The sequence below is a fragment of the Monodelphis domestica genome, chromosome 2 (genome assembly GCF_027887165.1).
Source record: "Monodelphis domestica isolate mMonDom1 chromosome 2, mMonDom1.pri, whole genome shotgun sequence".
Lineage (NCBI taxonomy): Eukaryota > Metazoa > Chordata > Mammalia > Didelphimorphia > Didelphidae > Monodelphis > Monodelphis domestica.
The window spans coordinates 148627818-148652831 of NC_077228.1; the positions used below are offsets into that span (position 1 = coordinate 148627818).

Genomic DNA, 25014 nt, shown 5'->3' on the forward strand with positions numbered 1-25014 from the left:
TCTGTATAACTCTGATCTTTTCATCAAAAATCCTTGAAAGTCTTCTATTTCATTAATGTCCATTAATGTCTGCCTCAAGCTTCAGACTTCTTTTATACTGCTATTTTCAGAGATAGTTCTGGGGGTTTAGAAAGTTGCAGTGCTCCTAAGGTGGGTGATCTGGAGAGAGTTGTGATCATTGTTCTCTTGGTTTGCAATGTGTTTGCTACTGTCAACATGGAAATCTAGAAGTCCCTAGTTTATTTAGTTTGAGGGTAGAAACCCCAGGTTTTGACCTTGTCACAGAAGAGTTTCCCCCTGAGGTAAGGTCCCACTTCACCAGAATCAGGAGCCAGGAAGGGCTCCAGATTCTTGGAATTTGAATCCATACAGTTCCACAGGGTCTCTCCTCCTTAGAGATTGGAAAATGATACTGTTCCTCAGGGTTCCTGATACCTTGGCAGCTGGTCTTATAGTGCCCTTTGGGGCTTCTTCTCCCTCTTGACCAAAAGTGCCCCTCTCTGCCCTTGAGCAATGACCCAAACATAGGCAATGCATTTGCTGAATGGTATGTGATCCTAGGTCTAATGCTAATATAGGGATACCCTAGAATCTCTTTCTGACTAGTAGCTATGTCTCTTGGTGTTTCTGTCTTAAGAGCTCCCAGAACTGGTACTGCTTCTCTTTCCAACACTTAGTCCTGTCACTGGTATTTCATTCATGTGAACTCTGGGCCCATCTCTACCTCTGAGTCACAGATCTTTTTTTCCAAAACCCCTATGTTGTCTTAGGCAGGAAGAATGTCATATTAGTGGCTTTGCAACTCTAGAATTCAATTTGTGGCATTGATTTAAAGTTGTTTGGAAGTGGAATATTGGAATAATTAAGTTGAATGCTTCTCTACTCCTCTACCTTCTCAGCATTATCTTCTAAATCATGAATAATTATGTTTCATTTCTATCCACTATAACAATAATAAAACTTTTTTCAGTAATTATAAATCTGAAATTAACCTTTATTATTTATTATAGAAATTATTAATTAATCTTTGCCATTTTAATTTGGGCAACAATAATCATTATAATGAGTTTGTTATTTTACACTGGCATTTAAGTCAGGAAAAAATGATAATTTTTTCTCTTGGAGACGGCCCTGGAGCTATGTTCACTTTACATAGAAATTTTCCTCCCACACATATCTATGCTTCTCTGACTTCCCTTTCCTCACATTGCCTTGAGCAAAGATAGTTACTTCTTGTTGATGAGTGGGAAGGGTAACTTTAACTATCCTTTTCATGATTGGGATGAGAAGTGTTTGATCTGGACTATGTCCTTACACTGATTTGCTGAAAAATAGATCACTCTCAATTATTCAAGGATCATTAGTCTGTTACTCCATTTTCAAGCCTTTTATTTTGCTAAGTTAAGTTACTCTCTTGGCAATGCTTACTGACCTCTTCATTGTTCACAAGAATCTTTCCCAAAAGGTGGAAAGCTCTATGATCTGGAGAAGTGTGTGACTAACTCTGAAAATAAGTTTCAGAGTGAACAATTTGGGATTGTCACATAAACACATTCAAAGATTGATTATTTCTGGTTTTCAGTTATCTACATTATCCTTATTAACATAAATAATTAAGAATTTAATTATTTAGTTGCTGTTTACATATAATCTTAATAAAAGAGACCAAATAAGTAATGGCCTAGAGTGATATAAAAATCACTTTAAAAAACTGATATATATTAATTTAAGGTTGCCAAGGAATTAACTTATGTAATTCCTAAATGAAACACTCAAGTCAGCTGCCAAATTTTTTATGGTGTTTTAATTACAACAGGAGGAAGAAAGTATTAGGGGGGGAGGGGAGAGAGAGGGAGAGAGAGAGAGAGAGAGATTGAGAGAGAGAAGGAAAAGGGAGAGAAGGAAAGAAGTTTAACTCAGAACCACTCTGGCTCAGGCTGAGCCAAAGTGGGCGTTAAGGCCTTGGATAGACAAGGCAGGGAAAGGGATCAGTCCTTATCACTCATGTGACCAATCTGAAGGAAAGCAGTCTGCGGAGCTCCTCCAACCTCAAACACCAGCCTCCAACTCCACTCTCCCCTCCTCCCAGGAAGTCCAGAGAACTCTAGAGGCTGTTCTCTACCTCACTTCCTGCATCTCACATGTGCCAATGGTGGCTCTAGCTTGACCTAGGACTGCCCACAGGTCTGTCCTTTTTTTGCACATGTCTGTTGAAGGCCATATTCTCAAATAATTAAATCTTTAGTTTGCTGCAGCCCTTCCTAATCTTGTTACACCGAGTAGGGTGGAGAATGTAGTTTCCAAGACCTAATTCTGTTATTCCAAGTATCTCTATTGTTATTGATCAGGAAATAGCTAAATCCGATCTCCTAAAGAATGATCTGAATAGGGTGGAGTAATTTTGAAATTCACACTAGGAAAAGAATGAACAGTATCATATAAAATGTTAGCTCCAATTTTTCTTTTCCTCTAAACAATTTCCTGAATCCTTGTTGTCAAGTGGCTTGGTCCTGAGAAGAGACTTCCTGGTGAAGGAAATTTTTCAGTCATCTAAAAAGGACATGCTAATAAACAAAAAGAAACATGAGTATATAAACCTTAAAATTAATATTTTGTAAATTTGATTCATTTGCTTAAATATCTCAGATGTAAGACTGTCAACATGGAATCTAAGTACCCCAAACTTGTAGCCTAGTAAGATCTGATGAACCCCAAGTTTTGGGACTAGCTTGTAAATTGTAGACCCCAAAGTTTGTACTCATTCCCTTTTCCCATGGGAATCCACCCTGAAGGAAATCCCAGGCTAGCAGTTTCAGACTGAGTGAGAGACCCTTTCCTAGTTGCATGGGACTAAGCATATGCTAAGGACCCTCTTTGTCTTAGGTAGTCTCCCCTATTGTATCAGAAACCCTTTCCCTAGAAGATCTGCACCTGAGCAGGAACCATCCTTTAGTATCCATTGTAAGTAGCCCCTTCTCTTATACCCTAGCCTTTAGCTATGATTCCTTTCCCAAACTTGATTGCATCCTGTCAATGGAGTTTGAACACTCCCATTTCCTTTGTAGCTATAGTGATGTTAATCATCTTTCCCCACTCCTGGATTCCCTAAATAGTATATAGGTTCAACAAACTTTTGTTCCTTGGAGAAGGAACATCTAGCACAGTGGCACTTCCAGGAGTCAGTGTAGCATTCCAAGCATATTCACATTTATGAAATATAAATTACTGTATGATTACTGTGTCGCCAAGCATAAGGTTATACCAATGAGGTTTGTGAATGTAACCTTGAACTGGCCATGTGGCCCTTGGCTAGGACAAACTCATTAACATGCTCGGACTCAATTCCCCGGGAAAGCGCGGTTTGCAATCTGCACGCCCAAAGGTGTTCCCTCTACCTTGCCACCCAATCTTAAGCGTCTATACTTTGTGATGTGTTTACTACATGCTTGGGAGTACTGCCCAAGCAGGACAGGATTAAATTCAGAGGCAAACCCATGAACTTCTTCTTGGCTTTCTCTCCCCTTTCCTGGAGCTCCACTGGGCTCCTTAATCCTCTCTCTCTCTTTCTCTCTCCTTTCTGAATCTCTTCCTCCATGAGGTTCCAGCCCCTGTTGGATTGCATTCTATACCTTAATCTTCTCCTCTACCTCATATTCCATTGATCCTCATATTTTCCTCCCAAAGGGACAATCATAGGGGTTGCCTGCCCTATTTAAACACTGACTTGTCCGTGTCTGTCATTCTTCACCCTGGTTCGCCTATTCCCTACTTCTCCTCGGGTCCCCATCACAAAGGACAACCCCCTCCTTGTAGACCCGCTTATCGGACTCTACAATTGGCGACCAATTAGAGTCCGATGAGCGGGTCTACAGTCAGTGACCAGAGTGGCCAGAGTTCAATCCTCGGACTTTGCAGTCACGTGTGGCAAGCAGCTCTGTTTCAAGGCCTACTAGCGCTGAACCCCCCTTTGCCCTTGATTAAAGAGTGATGTTGACTATTTAATAGTTCTGTGTTTTTTCCTAGTCAACAAGAACATGAAAAAATAAAACTGCCACAAACATATTTCTCTGCTTACTTTTACCCTCCTAATTGTAATCACATTGGCTTTGTTTGTGTAAACCTTTTAAGTATTATGTTATCAAAATTGTCAATTTTATCTTCAGTGATTTTCTCTATTCTTTACTTATATACTCTTCTATCTGAACAGTCATTTCTCCTTTTTGTTTTGTTCCTCTGATTTATTGATGATGGTGCTTTTTATGTTTTAGTCATGCATCCATTTAGATTTTCTCTTAGTATATATTAGGTGTAAAGGAGTCATCTAAACCTAATTTCTGGGGGTCTATTTTGTCAACTTCCTGGAGAGGTTTGGTTGAGATATCTTGGATTCTTTGGCTTATTGAACCTTTGGATACTAGGTTCAATTGCTTCTGAAATTTGTGCAACAAGTACCACAATGGATAGAATACTGAACCTGGATATGAATTTAAACCCTGCCTCAGATACTTATAAGCTCTGTGAGTTAATGTATTTTTGCATCAATTTTATCATGTGTAAAATGGGAATAATAGCCCCTATATCCCAGAATTATTCTGAAGATAAAGTGAGAGTATGCATTTAAAATGCTTTGCCAGTCTTAATTGTTTTTATTAATGTTAGCTATTTTATTGAAATATGAATTAAATATAGACCAAGTAAATCTTTTTCTTTCCCACTTTTTTCTCCTTATTTCTCTTGATTTTCTTGATCTTTTATTCTTCCAAAGGATATTATAGGGTATCTTTTTGTAAGAACAAATAAGCAAAATGGAATGGGATAGTTTTTCTTTCATCTAATTGTGAGATGATAAAGATATAGTACATTCCTAAATATCATTTTAGAAAGTTCTGCCCATCACCTTATTGAGCATGCCTTCAATTTGTATATAAATACATATGTTGTGTAGATGAGAGAGAGGATATAGGGTATGTAGCTATTTATGCTTTTTAGTCACTTTTTTGCTATTTGATAAGGTGTGAGATTTCTACCAACACCCCACAGCATTTGGCTCACACTCTACTTTTTAAAAATACCTTGTAATTTGGTTATTCAAAACCCTCACATTTTTATTCCTCCTCCCCATCTCCTTTCAGTATATACTATATCCCAAAGGTCTCAGTGAAATGAAACTTTAGGCTATAATAGCTTAAACTTCATGAATTCATTTGGGATTGTACTTATTCCAGTTGTTCTTCCCAACTTTGCTCTTTAGAGGGATATGAAATTTATTATTGCCTCAGAATTTGTAGCCTCATTTGCATACATTATATATAATTTGAGAATGACAGCACTCCTGTAAGGGGGAAAAGGGGTTTATTTTTTAAAAGGGTTGGACTTATATTTTATGAGTGTGGTTGCCAGGAATTTAATTAATTCCAAAGAGATTTTATTTACAATTTATTTCCAAATGTAGAAAGAGTGAAGCAAGAAATCAGAGAGAGGATAAGATAGGATATCTAGCCTAAACACTAAGTAATTTATCTCCAGCCCCCCTCCCCCAGACAGGGAGAGTTAGTTTCAGCCTGCCTCAGCAAAGCCTAGGACCTGGGAAGTTTCTCAAAAGGATAGGTCTTTCCTGAGGCTGGGCTCCTTAAAGAAAAACCTGCAGTTAAAAGTCAGTTTTTCACCTACCATGTATCAGTCCAGTCAGGAGCAGTGTCTCAGGTCCAGTCAGCAGATCAAAGAATGAATATTTTTTTTCTCATAGGAAGTAACAGCTCCTTTTAAAGACATTTTCTCTTGCATCATTTCCTGTGCCTTCTCCTAATTCCACATCTACCAATCACAGTTGAAGTCCTGCTCTAGGACTGCCCAGAAGGCAGTCAATTCTGATTTGTCACCCACTGTCACACATGTCAGTCACAGATCTCCGCCACACAAGTGTGAATGGGGTGTTTGCACCTTTGGTGATTAAATCTAAAAAGGGGCAGATCTCCACACTCAACTTTTAAGTAGGGTGTTTACACTTTTGTGGATTAAATCTAAAAATAAACAGGGGTTACAATTTAATCTTCACAATCAGAGGAGAGTTACATTTTTTCATTGTTATTATCAAGGGAGAGTCAAATTTAATCTTCACACCCCTTTGAAGAAGACACTGTAATTTCCCATTTTTAAGTAATGATTTAGAGACTTACTAAGTCAATTAACAACTTTATAGTCATATAACAAATAAGTATTAAAGGACAGAATTAACCCCCAACTTTTCCTGATGCCAGGTCCTCCAGAAATATTTTCCACATTCTGGGTTGCCTGCAAGAAAAATGTCCATGAAATTTATATTAATTGCCAATCATTTACATAAGTTCTAAGGAAAAAATTCTAAAATACTTTCAATATTTTTCCCAATAGATATTCCATCATTTAGTGGTTCTGTGTTCTCATTAATGTTTCTTATCCTGAGTAGGTGCTAAAACTTTTTAGAGGATCTATAAATATTAATTTAGCTCAAGGTACTTAACATATTACCTATTTATCCTATTCCTTTATATCTATTCAAACTATTTCTACAGAATTGGGTTGAGTACTGAATATATACTATCATGGGTGGTAGAACATAATAATTGAATAAAGCTTACTATTAACAAAGTGTTTTAGTTTAGGGCATCCTAGATCATAAGTATACTCTAGGTAGAGGCTGCTTCAAATGTAGATGGTTCCTTTGCTGGCAATGAACATATTACTAGTTTTATCCCAGTCTAGTATCAAGATCAAGTGGATTCACTCAAAAGAATTGTGGATGTTTTAGTTATGAGCTGCATGTATTTTCACCAAATTTTCATCTGCAGACTTTTTCATGCTATAACACTTTTATTTGCTTTATTAGCTTAAGTCATTAAGTGAGGAATTAAAAAATGAATACTATAACTATGAATACCCATGTTTATTTTGACATTTTATAATAGCTAATAAAATTTCATTAAAAACTAATGTTAATTCTTGAAATGTTCAAATGAGAATATGAGAAAGATTTTCTTATGAGGATTTCTCAAATTTCTCCCTTTAAGAATGTTTGCTTTTTTGAAAAATGATTTTGCCTTATTTATCTTTTAGAATTTTTTTCCTATTGATTTTTCTCTGCTCTATTGGGGTTTTCTAACCGTGAAATTTATCTCTGAAATCACTATGGAGTCTAGATTTCAAAAGGCTTTTGTATTTATTTACTTTTTTTCTTATAAAAAAGCTAGTTTAACCCATTGAAATCATTGTTAAAATGAAGTGATCAAATGGGACAAAATATTAACTCAGTTAAGAAAACCAATTTACATATGAATCCGAGACAAATCAGCTAAGAATGATGCTTTTTAGACTATAAAATCATCTGTAAAATTTTATGACTAAGAATAGTGCACTGTTGAGGGCAGAGGCAAGATGGTGGCTTAAAAGTTGCAGAAGTTCAGACCTCTGAAAACCCTTACTTACTGATCACAAACTGACTGCTTCTACAGGACTGAAAATCAAACTTAACAACAAGACAAAGCCAAGGAACCCTCCTGCTGGATCAATCCAAAAGGTATGCCCCCCAAAAGCCAGAATCTGAGAACACTCAGGTTTAAGGGGGAGGCAGAAGGAAGGTCCCAGGACCCTTGTTACCCCCCCCCCCCCAAAGCACTAAGCCACCAGTGGCAGCAGGAACCTCTGTGGGCAAAGGCTCTGGTCTGGAGGGTGTACCTTCTGGGCAGGGTTGTGCCAGACTCAGAACACAGGCGGCTGGGAAGGAGCCGGAGAGGGAGCACAGAGCTGGCAGCCTGGACAGAGCTGAGAAGATGCTCCATATTGCTCCAGCCTTCCAGGAGGTTTTGACCTCAGGGCACACCCAGCCCAACCCAGCTGAACTTAATCCCATGAAAAGTCTTCAGAGGTCAGGGAAGCCCAAACTCCAACAACCCTCCCTCACAGACTTTTGTACTTTAATTTAATCCAATCAAAAGCCTCCCGATGACAGGGAAGCTCAAACTACAACACCCCTCCCACACAGACTGCAGGGAGAGACCTTCTGTCAAAGCTCCAAGAGGGGAGACTGACAGAAACCCCCAAAGCCAAAAAAATGAGAGGAGCAAGAGCACAGACAAATATGGGGAACAAAGAAGGAGTAAATATGAGCAAACAACAGAAAAGAAGAAAGAAATTACAATAGAGAACTTCTGCACAGGCAACGAGCAAAGAATGAAACAGGGGGATGGATCAGCAAACGATATATCAGAAATCCCAGTGAATTGGATACAGACTTTGGAAGAACTCAAAATGCAATTCAAAACACAGTTAAGGGGCAATGGGTGGCTCAGTGGATTGAGAGGCCTAGAGATGGGAGGTCCTAGGTTCAAATCTGGCCTCAGACACTTCCCACCTGTGTGACCCTGGGCAAGTCACTTAACCTCCATTCCCTAGCCCTTACCTCTCTTCTGTCTTAGAGCCAATACACAGTACTGACTCCAAGATAGAAGGTAATGGTTTAAAAAACAAAACAAAACACATTAAGAGAGGATAAAGATAATTGGGAAAAGAATTTAAAAACTAAGATAAGCCATTTGGAAACAGAAAATAGTGTCTTGAAAGCCAAAATCTACCATCTTGAAAATGAGGCAAATGAGATGAAAAATGAGGGAAAGAGGATGAAAGATGACCTTCAAAGAAAATCAGAGCAGAAGGAGGATGACCAGAAAGCCAGGGATGAAATCCATTCTTTAAGAACCAGAATACAACAACCAGAATTAAGTGACCTCTCAAGGCAGTAGGACACTATAAAACAAAAGCAAAAGAATGAAAAAAAATTGAGGAAAATATGAAACATCTCATTCACAAAACAGAAGATTTAGAAAATCTTTCGAGGAGAGACAATTTAAGAATCATTGGTCTACCAGAAGACTATGGCAAAAGAAAAAGGCTGGACTTAATACTACAGGAAATTATTCAAGAAAACTGCCCTGGTATTCTAGAACAAGAGGGAAAGGTGGAAATTGAAAGAATCCACAGATCACCTCCTGTACTAAATCCTGAACTAACAACAACCAGGAATATTATAGCCAAATTCAAGAACTATCAGACCAAAGAAAAAATATTACAAGCTGCCAAGAAAAAGTCATTCAGATACCATGGAACCACAGTGAGGATAACACAGAATCTGACTGCATCTACTGAAAGGCATGGAATATAATATTCCAGAAAGCAAGGGAACTGGTATCAACCAAGAATCAACTACCAAGCAAAACTGACTATATTCTTACAGGGGAAAGTATGGTCATTTAACAAAATAGAAGAATTCCAAGAATTTGTAAAGAAAAGACCAGACCTGAACAGAAAATTTGTTTGATGTCCAAGCACAGACCTCAAGAGAACCATTAATACGTAATTAAAAAAAGAGGGAAAAAAGAAAAACAAAACAAAACAAAAAACCCCTTTTTGTTAAGAGACTCAATAAGTTAAAATAATATGTATCCTGATAAGAAAAGAGGCCATTGGTAACTCTTAAAAACTCTTCTTATCACCCAGGCAGCTAGAAGAATTACACTTAGAGGGAACAGTGGCAAACTGTATAGGATGAAATAACAAGACATAAATAGGTATATAGATATATGTATGCATAAACACACAGACACACATATATATACATATATATCTATATATCTATATACATATTTATAACTAGAGCTAAAAAAAGAGGTTAGTACTAAAAGAAATGGGAAAAGAAAAAAGGGGGTAAATTTATATGTCACAAAGAAGCTTATGGTGGGAGGTGGAAGAAGATCAATACACTGGAAGGGTAAAGAGGTTGGAGACAGGAAATACTCAATTCTTATGTGCATTGAAATTGACCCAAAGAGGGGAGAACAATCCAATCCATTTGGGCAGAGAACAGATTCGTGCCCTATAGGCGAGTAGAAGGGTAACAAATGGACTGGTGGGGAGGGAAGCAGTATAAGGGAGGGAGACGGTGGGGGGTTAGTTTTAAAAAGTCTGCAAAGAAAATAAGTGGGGGAACAAGAAGGGAGGTAGGTAGAAAGGGAAGTAAAATAAGGGAGGGAACTAGGGGGACTGATTAAAAACAAACATTGGTGTAGAAGGAAATAGTGAAAGAAAAAAAAGGCAGGACTAAGAGTAGAAATCAAAATGCTGGGAAATACACAGCTGGTAATCATAACTCTGAATGTGAATGGAATGAACTCACCTATAAAATGCAAGAGAATAGCAGAGTCAATTAGAATCCAAAACCCTACCATATGCTGTCTACAAGACACACACATGAGGAAGGTAGATACACATAGGGTGAAAGTAAGAGGATGAAGCCAAATCTATTGGGCATCAACTGAGAAAAAGAAGGCAGGAGTTGGAATCATGATATCTGACAAAGCCAAAGTAAAAATAAATCTAGTTAAAAGAAATAGGGAAGGTAATTATATCCTGATAAAAGGCAGTATAGACAATGACGAAATATCAGTGCTCAACATGTATGCACCAAATGGCATAGCATCTAAATTTCTAAAGGAGAAACTAGTTGAGGTCAAGGATGAAATAGATAGAAAAACTATACTAGTGGGAGACCTGAACCTTCCTCTATTAGAACTAGATAATTCAAACCAAAAAATAAATAAGAAAGAGGTAAGAGAAGTGAATGAAATCTTAGAAAAAATTAGACTTAGTAGATATATAGAGAAAAATAAATAGGGACAAAAAGGAATACACTGTCTTTTCAGCAGCACATGGTACATTCAAAAAGATTGACCATGTATTAGGGCATAAAACATTGCAAACAAATGCATAAAAGGAGAAATAATAAATGCAACCTTCTCAGATCACAATGCAATGAAAATAATAATTAGTAAGGGTACTAGTAAGTAAGGTACTAATAAGTAAAGGTACTAATTAATTAGTAAATTAATGGAGAGGTAAATAAAAAATTAATTGGATATAAAACAATACAATTTTCCAAAACCAGTTAGTCAAAGAACAAATCATAGAAACAATTAATAACTTCATTGAAGAAAATGACAATGAGGAGACATCCTTTCAAAATCTATATGATGTAGCCAAAGAAGTACTCAGGGGGAAATTTATATCTGAGTTCATATATTAACAAATTAGGGAGAGCAGAGGTCAATAATTTGGGCATGCAAATTAAAAAACTAGAAAGTGAACAAATTAAAAATCCTCAGATGAAGACTAAATTAGAGATCCTAAAAATCAATGGAGAAATTAATAAAATTGAAAGTCAAAGAACTATTGATTTAATAAATAAGACCAGAAGCCGGTACTTTGAAAAAAGAAATTAAATAGAAAAAGTACTGGTCAGTCTAATTTAAAAAAGGAAAGAAGAAAATCAAATTGACAGTATCCATGATGACTTACCTCCAATGAAGAGGAAATTAAGGCAATCATTAAAAAAACATTATTCCCAATTATATGGCAACAGATATGGCAATCTAGGTGATATGGATGATTACTTACAAAAATATAAATTGCCTAGAGTAACAGAGAAAGAAATAGGTTGCCTAAACAACCCCATATCAGAAAAATAAATTGAACAAGCCATCAAAGAACTCTCTAAGAGAAAACATCTCCAAGTCCTTATGGATTCATAAATGAATTCTATCAAACATTTAAAGAACAACTAACCCCAATATTTTTCAAAGTATTTGACAGAATAATCAGAGAAGGAGTTCTACCAAATTCATTTTATGACACAAATATGGTACTGATCCCAAAACTAGGAAGGTCCAAAACAGAGAAAGAAAACTATAGAACAATCTCCCAAATAAATATAGATGCAAAAATCTTAAATAGGATACTAGCAAAAAAGACTCCAGCAAGTCATCACAAGGGTTATTCACTATGTCCAGGTAGGATTCATACCAGGAATGCAAGGATGGTTCAATATTATGAAAACCATTCACATTATTGACCATATTAACAAGGAAACTGACAAAAATCACATGATTATCTCAATAGATGCAGAAAAAGCCTTTGCTAAAATACAACACCCGTTCTTATTGAATACACCAGAAAGTATAGGAATAGAAGGGCCTTTCCTAAAAATAATAAACAGTATATATCTAAAACCATCAGCAAACATCATCTGCAATGTGGATAAACTAGCAGCCTTCCCAGTAAGATCTGGATTGAAACAAGGATGCTCATTATCTCCTCAATTATTTAACATTGTACTAGAAACACTAGCAGTAGCAATTAGAGAAGAAAAAGAAATTGAAGGTATTAAAATAGGCAATGAGGAGACCAAGCTATCACTCTTTGAAGATGATATGATGGTCTACTTAAAGAATCCTAGAGAATCAACCAAAACCTACTGGAATTAATCAACAACTTTAGGAAAGTTGCAGGATACAAAATAAACCCACAAAGTCATTAGCATTTCTATATATCTCCAACCCATTTCGGCAGCAAGTATTAGAAAGAGAAATTCCATTTAAAATCACCCAAGACAATATGAAATACTTGGGAATCTATCTGCTGAGACAAACACAGGAACTATATGAACACAACTACAAAACACTCTCCACACAATTAAAACTAGATATAAACATTTGGAAAAACTTTAATTGCTCATGGGTAGGATGAGCTAACATAATAAAAATGACAATCCTGCCCAAATTAATTTACTTATTTAGTGCCATACCCATTGAACTACCAAAAAACTTTTTTATTGAATTAGAAAAAAACATCACAAAGTTCATTTGGAAAAACAAAAGATCAAGGATATCCAGGGAAATCATGAAAAAAAAATGCAAAGGTAGGAGGACTTGCAGTCCCAGATTTCAAACTATACTGTAAAACAGTGGTCACTGGCTAAGAGACAGAAAGGAGGATCAGTTGAATAGACAAGGGGTAAATGACCCCAGCAAGACAGTTTATGATAAGCCCAAAGATCCCAGTTTTGGGCACCAAAACACCCTTTTTGATAAAAACTGCTGGGAAAATTGGAAGACTGTATGGGAGAGATTAGGTTTGGATCAACATCTAACAACCTACACCAAGATAAACTCAGAATGGGTGAATTACCTGAATATAAAGAAGGAAACTATAAGCAAATTAGGTGAACACAGAATTGTATACTTGTCAGATCTTTGGGAAAGGAAAGACTTTAAAACCAAGCAAGAGCTAGAAAAAATCACAGAATGTAAAATCAATAATTTTGATTACATAAAATTAAAAAGTTTTTTTTCAAACAAAACTAATGCATCCAAAATTAGAAGGGAAGCAATGAATTGGGAAACAATCTTCATTACAAAAACGTCTGACAAAGGTCTAATTACGCAAATTAATAAAGAACTAAATCAATTGTACAAAAAAATCAAGCCATTCTCCAATTGAAAAATGGGCAAGGGACATGAATAGGCAATTTTCAGTTAAAGAAATCAAAACTATTAGTAAGCACACGAAAAATGCCCTAAGTCTCTAATAATCAGAGAAATGCAAATCAAAACAACTCTGAAGTATCACCTCACACCTAGCAGATTGGCTAACATGACAGCAAAGGAAAGTAATGAATGCTGGAGGGGATGTACCATAGTTGGGACATTAATACATTGCTGATGGAGTTGTGAATTGATCCAACCATTCTGGAGGGTAATTTAGAACTATGCCCAAAGGGCGATAAAAGACTATCTGCCCTTTAATCCAGCCATAGCACTGCTGGGTTTGTACCACAAAGAGATAATAAGGAAAAAGACTTGTACAAAAATATTCATAGCTGAGCTCTTTGTGCTGGCCCAAAATTGGAAAATGAGGGGATGCTATTCCAGTGGGAAATGGCAGAACAAATTGTGGTATCTGTTGGTGATGGAATACTATTATGCTCAAAGGAATAATAACTTGGAGGAATTCCATGGAGACTGAATCAACCTCCAGGAATTGATGCAGATTGAGAAGAGCAAAACAAGGAAAACATTGTACACAGAGACTGATACACTGTGGTACAATCGAATTTAATGGACTTCTCTACTAGCAGCAATGCAGTGATCCTGAACAACTCAGAGGAACCTACCAGAAAAACCACTATCCATTTTCAGAGGAAACACTGTGGGAGTAAAAACACTGAACAAAAACAGCTGTTTGAATACATGGGTGGAAGGGGTATGGCTGGGGATGTAGACTCTAAATGAACATCCTACTGCAAACAACAACATGGAAATGGGTTCTGATTAAGGACACAAGTAATACCCAATGAAATTGTGTGTCGACTGTGGGAAGAGTGGGTAAAGCGGAGGGAGGGAAATAAAGTGAATATTGAATCAAAAAATAATAAAATTAAATTTAAAAAAAATAGTGTACTTTTGTGAAAATTAGTGCTTAATTAAATAGCAAGAACTAAAGCAAGGGTAAGTAAACTTAAGGGAAGCTTAATGAGAGACAAACTAAGTATAGCAAGGGGTGATCCCTACAGGTTAAAAGAGGGTATTGTATGACCTAAAGAGAGACATCTTTCTAGCACTGATTTCACCCTTTTTCATGAGAGGCTTTCATTCCTGTGAGGAAAGGAAGCAGGAGATTGGAGCTAGAAGCTTGGCCATTATGCAGTTCTCAGAGAGATGGAGTACTAGAAAAAAATGATATCTATCTGGTTCCTTAAGTATTATTAGTTTATAGTATGTAGTTTTAGGGTAAAAGATAAAGGCTTGATTTCTGTTCTGTATTGAGAGAAGCAGAACCCCTAGCTTTATAGATAATGCTTGACTCTTTCCACCAAATATCAGACCCACAATTAACATACAAAGTTAGTAGCAAAGAAACCCATTCATCCAAGTTAGCAGCAAAATATAAATAAATCTGAGTATGCATACATAATATAATATATGTATACATATATAAACATAATATAGATATATGAAGGAATTTTCCCATTGGGAGCAAGGTTTTTCATTTGGAATGGTACTTAGAATGATGCAATTATGGGGACAATAAAGTATCCCTTCTCAAGATATCTGAAAGAGGAAAGTATGTTAAAAGTATGGAAAGAATTTAAAATTTTATCCCTGGATATCAATAGCAATTGAACGCAACCTAACTTCAATAACTAAAGACCCATGTTCCTATTTAGCCAACTTTTCTGTTTCTATCACTAAAATGTAATTTGTGCTTCGTAAATGGTGAGTAGTGAATATCAATCAAAAATTTAATAAGCACTTATTCTATGCTGGGCATTATTCTCAGGGATGGTGACATGAAAAAAAGGTGAAAGATAGTCCCTACTTTGCAATGAATTTATAGTCTAAAGGGGACGATAAGCAAGCAAATATGTACAAAAATACTCTATATAGAACAGATAAGAAGTAATAAAAAGAGGAAAACAGTATAATTAAGTGGGGTTGGGAAAACTTTCCTATCAAAGATGGAATTTTTGTTGAGGCTTGAAGGAAGCCAAGACATCACTTTCCAGTTGTGTGCCTGCCAAATCATTTTGTTCCGTCACCTGCTTCTGCTGCTGTATTCAACCTCAGGCTCTAGTCCTCTGAATCTTAAAAAAAAGAGTTTTTCTCATCTCTTCTGGTTCCCAAAAAATGTAAAAATTAAAATTAATGTCAATAATAAAAATGTTTTATTTTTCGACATTTATTAATGATCACTAGAAATCAAGGAATTAAGAGTATAAAAAAAAATAAAAGACCACGTGCCCATGGCTGATTAGCCCATTTTAAATCCCCTCACTTAACTTACCACTGTCACTATGTTGGCTTCAAGCCCAAGAAAAAGACCCCAGAGTACCACCCAATTGCTAATATCCTCTGTTTACAGGAAGTATGTAACAGCAGGAAGTCAGTGGGATCCTGGGAAATGTTGTTTTTTAGGGTAACAGATTTTCAATTATACAGAAGACTCCCATGTAGGAAACTCCATCTTGACTCCCACATGGGAAATTCCATCTTAGGTTATAGAGTGACAAAGTATTGTAACAATTGTGATGCCTATTAGAAAATCTGTGTTCTCCATTTTAGAGATGAACTATGTAATGAAGCATTAAGGAAACAGGGTACTTTGTATTACATTTAAATTAAGCTGAAGATTCTTTTCAATAAAAAAAATGAGATTTCTTTTGAGACCCCAAAACAATGTAAAAAAATACACCTTAGTTACATAGCAAAACCCAGTAATAAAGCACTCTCTTCATTCCAATGCAGTGTCTGTATGTATATCTATCATAATTTGTACATCTGTCCATGTCCACAGTAAGTCAATAAATTTCAATGCCTCCAATTCCCACAAGGATAAAATATCGGCTTCTGTATGTCATTTAAATTCCTTCAGAAGCTGTTCCCTTCCTATTTTTGCAGTATTCTCACATTACTTCCCCCCCCCCCCCCCACATTCTATGGTCTATTCATACAAGCCTTCTTGCTGCTATTAATAATGATGGTGGTGGTGATGATGATGAAACTTACATAGTATTTAAGGTTTAAGTGTATATTAAATTTTGCAAAGTGTTTTAGAAATAAAATTTTATTTTATTCTTAACAATAATACTAAGGAGTAAGTGCTATTTTTATCCCCATTTTAGCAATGAAGAAACTGAGGCCAGGAGATGTTAAATGACATGCCTACATTCACACAGCTAGTAAATGTCTGAGACCATATATGTACTCAGGAAGAGAAGTTTTTCTGACTCCAGGCCTGGTATTCTTTCCACTGTACCACCTAACTGCATATATCTATATCTATCAAATATATATTCTTCTCTGTTAAGCATATATATATATATATATATATATATACATATATATTCATATTTACACTGTTAAGGTCTGGGAATTCACCCACCACCAAGGAAGACCTCGGGCAATGTAATCAGACACGGAAAAGGCCCTTTATTGAACTGATACGCATCAGTGGGAACCTCTGCCATCAGAGTTCCAAGTTGCTTCTGATAGGCTGGGGTTTAAATACTTTTCATGAATAACCTTTGTTGGAAAGATGCTTTTTGCACCTGGGGTCTTGGTGCTGAAGTTTATCAGGGACCTTGGGCAGGTCCCTGCGCAAGGTCCTAAGCTTATCTGTCTTTAGTGGGGCCTTGGCTAGGTTTGAAGTTTATCTGTCTGTAGCGGGGCCTTGGCATTTTTCTTGGCTGAATTTCTCAAGGCAATTTTCAATTTAGATCTCCCTCATAACATACACATGAATATACACATATACGCATATACTTTATCAATCCCAATAGGCTATAATCTCCTTAAAAGCAAGTATTTCTCTTCAATTCTATACCATTTCCATCCTTAGCATTTGCAATAGTGCCTAACATGTAGTACTTAATAATTGCTTGTTGGTTGGTTGGTTGATTCAGTTACATACAGTTTCGCTATTTAATTGTATCCATTTAATTAAAGTGCTTTTAGGGTATATCAGCTTCCATGCATTTATTGTCATATGAGAATCCCAGTGGGCTAATTCCCTCCAGCAGTGCCCAGATTATTATGAAGTTAAATAGCTTGTGCAAGATTATACAGTTAAATAGAAGAGTTGGTACTAAGTACTAGCTCTGATTTCAGATCCAGAGAAGAGTCATATTGATTATAGCAAGATTTCATCTGAATGTTTAAAGGTCACAAAATAAGAATAGATTTGAACTCTGCATCTTGGCAGATTTCTAATAGATTGTAGTTTTGTTAAAACTGGTAGAATTTTTGCCAAGTTCTCAGAAGTAGACTAGCCAGCATGTTGTGACTAGTCTGGTACATCAGGTTCAAAATAGAAACAAGGAAAGACAATTGTAGCTTGTCTGGAAGTTAACAGAATTCATGGCAGGGAAAGTACAGTTAGTAAGGATATAGCATTGATTTAAGAGGACATAGTTTCTCTAACTCACCTTTGGCCATGTTGCCTGCCATCAGAAGTCAGATGAAAGAACAATTCCATCCTCTTCCAGTATGGCTTTTGAAATCAGATCATAAAAAACTATATACTCTGACACAATTTAATCTTTATTTTTAAAATTACATTCTTCCTTTCCAGATTACTATAAGTACAAGTGATTGATTGTGGGAAGATAGTGGAGTAGGGCATGAAGCTTCCTTGCCCTACTAATACCTCCTACACTAATAACCCAAAATAACTCCACAGAATCACTGCTAAAAGCAACAAAAACAGACTGGATTTGAGGGTGAAGCTGAGCATCCAAGGACAACTCGTATCCAGTGGTCCACTATTCTATTTTTCATCCAGTATCAGATGGTTGCTACATCATACTACAAATTGAGTGCTGGTACAGCAAGGCCACCTTCCTTTGTTTTTTTCCTACACTAATTCTCTTGATATTCTTGGACTTTTGTTCTTCCAGATGAATTTTCTTGTTATTTTTTAGTCCTATTAAATAATTTTTGAGTCATTTGATTGTTATGGTACTGAATAGGTAAGAAAATTTAGACAGAATTATTATTTTTTTATTAGTTCAGCCTGACCATGAACAATTAATGTTTTCTAATTGTTTAGATATGACTTTATTTGTGTGGAAAGTTCTTTTCAGTTGTGTTCATATAGTTCCTGATTTTGTCTTCCTGGCACAATAAATATTGAAGATGGTTCCAATATCTTTTAAATTAAAAATTAGCTTGAGTCATATAGCATATTATTCCTTGCATCCTGGAAATGGAGATGGTAATAACATTAGGTTGAGAGGAGATTTTGAGAAATTGTTCCCCAAAAGGCAAAGTGCTGCAAGAGGTGCCCCATTGAGAAGTGAGCATACATAGAGAAGTGATTAATGTGCTAGGCAGAAAAGTAGGAAGCTTAATTCACGATCACTCTTCTAATTGTTGTGTTTTTTTTAATGTGTCACTGGGGACTCAAAATATTTATTTTGGAGATAGGAGAGTCTAGGAAGGCTTCTACTTTGACCTTTGTTCATCCATTAAATGAGAACATGAATGGAGCATTTAAAAAAATTGAGTGTTGAGGCACCAGAGGTGAGCTGAGCCAAAATGGAGGCATATCTAAGAATTTAAATTCAGGTTTTTGTGCTAATATGAAAGTTATAAAATAATATGATTTAAATATATTGCAGCTTAAGTCAAAAAAACTTTTAGTAACCTTATTTTCAGAGGTGGAAAGAGTGAAAGTGGAAAAATATAGATAAAGAGACAGATTCTAATAAGCCTACTAGCCCTTCAGCTGAGAAGTCAGGCTTAGCCCCAGCAGGGCTTCCACACGACTCTATCTTCACTTGAATTTTCCGGTAATCCTCAGCCAGAAGTCCCAGTGGTATCTTCAGCCAGGATTCCACCAACAGAGCCTTCTCCAAAACCAAGTAAGGAATCTCTGGATCCAATCTCACCAGAAACCAGGAAAGGAAGGCCAGCTACTTACCCAGCAAGCTGATGCAGGATCCAGGGAAAAAAATCTCCTCCTCCAGACAGGCTCACCAACTAAGAGTGAGTGACTCAATCATTGAGCTGGCCTTTCACAGCAGTTTTATCTTAAGTCCCTTCCTGTCATGCCCCCACTTTAAGGGAACCAGTCACAGTCTTTCAATTTGCTTAGCACTGCCCAAGGGGTGGAGCAGTGACTTTTGGAGGTCTGAACTTACCTTGTAAGTGACTTGTGAACTCTCTTACTTAGTGTCAAGTAGGGGAACTGTAAGTTTTTGATTTGTTTAGCTAAAAATAGACAAGGGGAGAGTTAATCCTATTTTCACACTTAGTAGCAGGAAAAACTTGGTGCTGCTCAGAAATTTTTTCCAAACCAGTTATTACAAAGCTTCTAAAAAGGACAGAGGTCAAAACAGGATTAGTAAAGGGACTCTTGCACTGGACACAGCATGAAAGGTAGGCTATAAGGGGGCAAAATTTCACAATGGACTACCCTCTCCCCTACAATGGACTACCCCTCCCCTCACTCACCACTCCAGTGAGAACCAGGGCTAGGGAGGTCTCCAAACTCCTGGGGACTGGCTGAAAGCATCATAACTCACTCCTGAAGACTGTATCAGACCTCAGCAGTGAGACTGGAGGGATAGCAGGGAGCTTGCTCCTTTTCAGCAGCAGCAGCAACATGTAAGGAAGATAGCCTCAGGGCAAAACATGGTGCAGTGTGTTAAACTTCAGACCCACACTTGAAAATATCAGTCATAAAGGTGGGGCTTAGAGCTACAGCAGATACAGCAGCAGCAGCAATAACAGTATCAACAGCAACAGCTGAGGAAGATAGCCTCATGGCAAAATGCTTTGAAGCACTACTGAAAAAACACCCTGCCCTTACTTAGTCCTCTTAATAGTGAAGAGAAGATAATGCCAAGGCATGGCCCTGTGAGCCAAAATCAAGATTGCAATGACCACCAACATGAAGGAATTCCAATCCTTCAGTAGGAAAAAGAATAAACAACAGCAAAAAAGAAAGCTCTTGACCCTGGAAAATGTCTGTGGAGAAAAAGAGAAAAATATAGAAGCAATGGAAGAGAGGAGAAACAAACACATTCAAAGTCTATCCCCAAAATGGAAATTGGCCAGAAGTTCTTGAGGAACTCAAAAAGGAGTTCAATAACCAAGTAAGAAAGATCAAAGAAAATTGGGAAGAAAAGTAGGGAAAAGAAATGAAAGTAATACTAAAAGAAAATAATAGCTTAAAAGACAAAATTACCTAAATGGAAAAAGAGGCACAGAAATCAAATCAAGTAATAAGCAAATTTGAGACCAGAATTGACCTGCTGGAAGCCATGAAAAGCAGGATGGAGCAAACTGAAGAGGAAAATCAAAAGATCATAGCTGAAAATCAGTCTAAAGAATTGGGCACGTATAAGACATATGAGACAGCAAGAAATAATAAAGCAAAATCAAAAGAATGAAAAGACACAAGGAAATATGAAATATCTCATTGAAAAGACAACTGATCTGGAAAACAGATTGGAAAACAGGAGAGACAATTTAAGAATTATTGGCCTACCTGAAAGTCTGGGACAAAAAAAAAAGACCATAGACATCATATTACAAGAAATTACCCAAGAAAACTGCCTTGATATTCTTGAACAAGAAGGCAAAATAGACATTGAAAGAATCCACAGATTCCCCTTCATTTAATTCCCAAAAGACAACTCCCAGGAATGTTATAACCAAATTCAAGAGCTTCCAAGCCAAAGACAAAATTTATCAAGTGGCCAGGAAAAAAAAGAAAAACAATTCAGATATCAAGGAGCACCGATCAGGATTACACAGGATGTGGCAGTTTCCACACTAGAGGCATCAGAGTAAGAAATAACTTTGACAAAAATGAATCAATTTTAACAAAGGAAATGAATGAATGCTAACCAATGTGGGTGTCAATTATGAATTAGCATTCTATATATCATACATATGATAGAGCAAAATATAACATCAGTCAAATTGCTCAAAAGGATAAAGTCAAGATGGAGATATAGTAAGCAACTGATTTGATTCCAATTTGATTTATTTAAACAAATTGTTGATGTAGAAATTTGTAAGTTGCATTAAAGGGCTGACTCTCATAATTTCTTTTGGAACTACAACTGATATAAATTAATAACAACATTGAGACTAAAGGAGCTTAGAAACTGCCTCAGCTAGTAAATATTTGATCTCTTTACAACACAGAGTAATAGGATATATAGCAATATATTTTAAAATATAAAGTCTATAATGAAAATCTCATGGAGGATGGTGGGAGATTATGAACAACATAACTTTAAAAAATCATCAGTGGAGAGGGACAATGTTTGTAGAAAGCTTGGCAATATATATGTAATAAGTTGGACCATCCAGAGTTCATTGAATTTTATAAGTAAAAGAAGAGAAGTAAATAGACAAAAAAGAGAAAAGACCTGTAAAATTTGACCTGGCAATAATACCACTAATAGACCTCTATCTTAAAGGAATTAAAGTTAGGGGAAAAGAACCTTCCTGTACAAAAATATTTATATTGGCAAAGTGAAGTGAGCAAAACCACGAGAATGTTGTACACATTAACAACAATAATGTATGAAGATCAACTTGAATTATTGACTATTATCAGTCAAGTATGGATCCAAGACACATCCAAGGGGCTCATGTCAAAAAAGTTAACACCACAGAAGCAACAGATGGAGTTCAAATTCATATTGAAATATACCATTTTTCACTTTATTTCCTCCATGAATTTGTCTCTAGTTTAGGCAACATATGTTGTTTCACAACATGCATAGAACATGGAAATATGTATCATATTATAATATTATATTTCCTGGCTATCTTGATTTTTTAGAGGATAAGGAAATTTTTAATTATATTGCTTAGGAAAAGCAGGAGACAGAGTGAGTGTTAGTTAATGCCAGTGTAAACTCCCACAATCTTTCTCTCCTCAGAATTCTCTCCCAGCATTTGTATCCAAATTCTTCTCTTTTCTTCTTAAAACTAATCCATGAAATTTATTCTATCCCTTACTTTCTACATTGGTATATGGTGATTTTCAAAATTATTCTAGCAATGGTAATCTGTGATAATGTTCTCCCTTTAATATTCTCTTTTCCTTTATATTTTAGAACAATTGACATTTAACAGTTTAAAGGAAAAAGTCCAGCAACTAAAAAATGTAAGAGTTACTCTGCCTGGAAAACTAGTAAAATCTGTAATGCCTTTTATTAGTCTCTTGTGAAATAATTTATTGAATAATGGAAAGTGTTTCATATATGTTATAGTAAAAAGAACCTTGCACTGAGACTGGATAGAGGTTCTACCCTTGACTTGTTACTTATGGTGGTCTAACTTTGGAAAAATTACTTGCTTGTGTTTTTGCAAAATTCTGGAATTAGTCTAGGGACTAATTTCTAAGGGCACTTTAAGCCATAACATTTTATTAGTCCGTTAACGTTAAGATCCTCTCACTAATAATTAGAGAAATGGAAATCAAAGCAATTCTGAAATTCCAATGCATAATCATCAGATTCGCAAAGTTGACCAAAAGAAAAAAATATATAATTATTAGAAAGGATACAGGAAAAGAGGCACATTGATGCAGTCTTGAGTTAACTGAGAATATCTATCTGGTCATTTTGGAATTCAATTAGAAATTATACCCCCAAAGCTACTAAACAGTACATACGATATAATGCAATGATAGAATTACTAGACCTATTCCTTAAATCAATTAGAAAAAGGAGGAAATACTATGTAAAATAATATACTTGTTGAAACTTTTTTTGGAATAGAAAAGAATTGGAAACTAAGGTAGTGCTTTTGGGGTATAACCAAATAAATTATGGCATATGGACACAATGTAAAATTATTATGCCATTAGAAATGATGAAAAGAATAGCTTCAGAGAAACCTAAGATAGCCTTTATGAACTGATGGAGAGCAAAGTGAACATTAGCAGGAGAATGATTTATATAATAATAAAATTTAAAACTATTGCTACTTTGAAAATCTTGAGAATTCTGATGAATGAAATGATAAACTTATTTTCTAGAAGATTAATGAAGAAGCATTCTATTTAATCTTGAAAGAGAAGTGATGGTCTCAAGATACAGTATAACTCTTTCAGGTACTGCCAACATGGGGATTGTTTTCTTTGACCATGCATATTTTTCAAGGTCTTTATTTTATTTTTCCAATATATGGAATTGGGAGGCAAGAGGAATTAAAGATATGGTAATAAAATGGAAAAAAAGAAAAAGGAATGACTGAGGCATTTATTTTTTAGTGTGTAGAATAGTACAGAAAGAAAAGCAGATAACAATAGAATAGCTCTGAAAGATGTATGTTGAATTTATATATTTAAAAGTTTAGTAAGCTGTAAATGATAGAGATATGTAATTCCATATGTTATAGTCTTTTTCTATTTCACTATGTATATGAAAACATTGTTTTTATTTGGTCCTTTTAGTTACTGAATAAATGGAAAGTTTTTAAAGAAAATGGAGAGAAACAACCTATTAATTTTCACAACATAGTCTCAACTTATCTTTAAAATTTTATTGTGCATTATTTTTCCCCATTCACTCTGTGATGTCATTGTCACCTTTATTATAATTCACATATTATCTATCTCTTTACCAATGTTGTGGATCTCCAATGAAGAGCCTGGATTTCTATATCTCTTTGCTCCTCTTGAAATTTTTACTTTTCTTCAAGACTTATCTGAAGTGCCTTATCCTTCTGTAGGCCTTTACTGGTCTCTTCAGTAGCTAGAGCATATGGAAGAGAATAGGCATTTATAGAGAAGCTAGTATGTGCCTCAGTTTTCTCCTTTGTAAAATGGGATGGAGAAGGAAATATCAAACCACTCCAATACCTTTAAAAAAAAACAAAAAAAAAAGAAAAGAAATCACGAAAATTTGTATATGCCTGAATGACTGAATAATATCAGCCAGGCACTGTGCTAAATGCTTTACAAACATTATATCATTTTATCCTCATAACAGGTCTGAGAAGTAGATGCTATTATTATACCAAATTTATAATTTTAGAAATCTGAGGCAGAAAGAGGATAAATCATTTTCCCCAAGGTCACCGAGCTAGTAGGTTCATAAGACCGAATTTGAACCCAGGGCTTCCACACTATATCCACCTCCCCACCTATTTGATAGAGCATTTCTCTCCATATAAGGTTACCCTATGTTAGCTTTCCCATATGGCTTATATGCTTATACATGGATGTGTTATCTCCTTGATAGAACATAAGATACTTGAAGACAAGGATGGCTTCACTTTTATCTTTGTATACACATTTCCTAGGAGACTGCCTTGCACATATTGGTTTTCAAAAAGTCTTTTTACTTATTGATTGACTCCACTATAGTTTATAGTACAGAATGGCAGAGTGGGTGCTAGGCCATTGTAATTAATTTGAAAAAATAAAAGGGATTTAATGGAGTGCAATTTAAACTCAGTATGGCATGGCAATCCCCCAAATTAGAAAGATTTTAGGCTGTATTATTTAGAATCTTTGGGTCTCAAAGAGGGAGAGGAGAGACTGTTATATTCATACTCTATGTGAGATAGCACTTTGCTCTAGTAACCACATTTGGGAAAAATATTGACATTCAGTATTGAA

The 25014-nt window shown here is 35.8% G+C and overlaps 1 long non-coding RNA gene across 1 annotated transcript; it reads right to left on the reverse strand.

Annotated features, from left to right (window-relative positions):
• Positions 1-6176: 6176 nt before the first annotated feature.
• Positions 6177-19542, reverse strand: LOC103104639 (uncharacterized). Its single transcript, XR_001627942.2, has 2 exons — positions 19342-19542; positions 6177-6291 (listed from the first exon to the last, which is right to left on the reverse strand). It is a non-coding gene; the product is annotated as an uncharacterized LOC103104639 (long non-coding RNA).
• Positions 19543-25014: the final 5472 nt, after the last annotated feature.